The 1797-nt window shown below is 50.1% G+C and overlaps 1 protein-coding gene across 1 annotated transcript in view; it reads left to right on the top strand.

Annotated features, from left to right (window-relative positions):
- The first annotated feature begins 380 nt into the window (after positions 1-380).
- The window catches only part of klf11a (Kruppel-like factor 11a), a 7607-nt gene continuing 6190 nt past the window's right edge, over positions 381-1797 (top strand). Inside the window, exons 1-2 of the mRNA XM_035617265.2 lie at positions 381-507; positions 1200-1622. The gene's annotated coding sequence lies outside the window, so the exon portion shown is untranslated. The remainder of the gene's footprint in view (positions 508-1199; positions 1623-1797) is intronic.

Genomic DNA, 1797 nt, shown 5'->3' with positions numbered 1-1797 from the left:
GTTTACCCCCCTCTCTCTCTCGCTCTCTCTCTCTCTCTCTGCCTCCCCCTCTCTCTCTCTGCCCCCCCCCCCTCTCAGCAGCATGTTGAGCTATAAACGTAAAATAAAGAGGTTGTTTTCCTGCTTCAGCCTCTGAGCTGCAGGTTCCAGTCGAGGTGCTGTGAGGTGAGCAGGTGATCTGAGAGGAGCTGTCAATCAAACTCTGAAGAAGCATCAGAGGAATAAAACGAACCCTTTGTCTGCCCCCCCTCAGTGTTTGTTCATGTCGTCATGATGATGATGATGATGATGATGATGAAGTTGATGATGTTGATCGACCTGCAGCAGCTCATGAAGGGTTAATGTGCAGCCACAACAAAGGAGCTGGTGCCGGGAGGAGGAGGGGGGGGCTCCTTCTTGCCCCGCCCTGGAATTCTTTATTGGAGAGGCTGTTTACAACCTCGACGCATTGGAGTCCCCGGGTTCATCGGTCCGACGGGGGGGGCGAGGAGGAGGAGGGCGGGCGAGGTGAGGGAGTTTGAGCAGAGAGGAAAATGTTTGAGGAAGAACAATGAGAAGATGTTGAAGCTTCAGGATCGTTGTTTCTGACACGTGACGACTCACTGTACAATATGAATATTACACTTTCTGACTGTTGGATCAATGTTCCTGTCTCTTGATTCTTGTTCTGTTGGTTCGTATCTTCATGGTTGAATAAACTTACTGTACGTCCTGACGTCATCTTAAGATCAAATCATTTCTCATGAGTTTTAATCTCTTGCCTGATTTTATCTTTTCAACTCTGACGTCGCGTTATTCACATTTATTTGTAACATCGCAATAAAAACACATGCGTGTTAATATCTAGTGAATTCTGTTTACTACCACAAAAAATGTCTCAAAAACATCGAGGTGATTGTGTTTTTAATACATTTTATGTAATAACAAGATGATGACAATATGTTTTTTTTTATTAATATCTGATGTTTTGAGGGATTTTTAAAGTTCAGGTCAAAGTTCAATTTGTTTATTTCAACCATGACGACATGTCAATCATATCTCCAGATTAAATCATCAGCATGTTTATGATTAGTAGATGAAAAAATATTTATTTTCTTTTTATTAAAATTTTGTTCCTCTGATGTGAACTTGTGAATTCAGACCAAAGAAAACTGATTTTTTTAAAATATAAAACATATTTTTCATTGTGTCTGTTGCAGCCGCAGTTGTTCACTTCCCGTGCCCGTCACGCGCGTCCTCGCGGGTTGCGCGCCCCCGCCCCCCGCCTCCCCCAACCTTCCCTCCAGTTGGAGCGCGCCCCCGCGGGTTCACCGGGTTTACTGTGACACCGCTGACTCCCCGGCCACGCCCCCCGACAGCCACGCACCCCGCCTCGGGCCAATCGCGGCGCGGCCACGTCCCGATCACGCACCGCCTCGCCTGTGATTGGCCGCGGCGCGCTACACCTTTGCCTGTGATTGGCTGCGTGTTACCAGCCGCCAGAACCGCTGCTCTTCACTTTCTGAGCTTTTCCTTCACTCCGGGTTTTTCCGGCTCCGCTCGACTGAAGCGTCCGTGGAACTCTTCCTCTTCCTCCTCCTCCTCCTGCTGCTGCTGCTGCTGCTGCTCTTCCTCCCGCTCAGGTGAGTCCGCTGCTCGGCCTCTTACCTGCGTGAAGCTTCATCACATCTCCGGTGTCAGCTCGCAGCCTCCAGCCGGACTCCTCGCTCCTCCGCCGGCTGCTGCGGGTCGAGCGAGCCGCTGCCCCGGTTCACCTGGGGTCACCTGGGGTCACCTGGGGTCACCTGAGGTCACCTG

Source organism: Scophthalmus maximus, chromosome 18, assembly GCF_022379125.1.
Source record: "Scophthalmus maximus strain ysfricsl-2021 chromosome 18, ASM2237912v1, whole genome shotgun sequence".
NCBI classification, from domain to species: Eukaryota; Metazoa; Chordata; class Actinopteri; order Pleuronectiformes; family Scophthalmidae; genus Scophthalmus; species Scophthalmus maximus.
The sequence above is the reverse complement of the archived record's forward strand: the minus strand, read 5'-3'. Positions and strand labels throughout refer to the sequence as shown.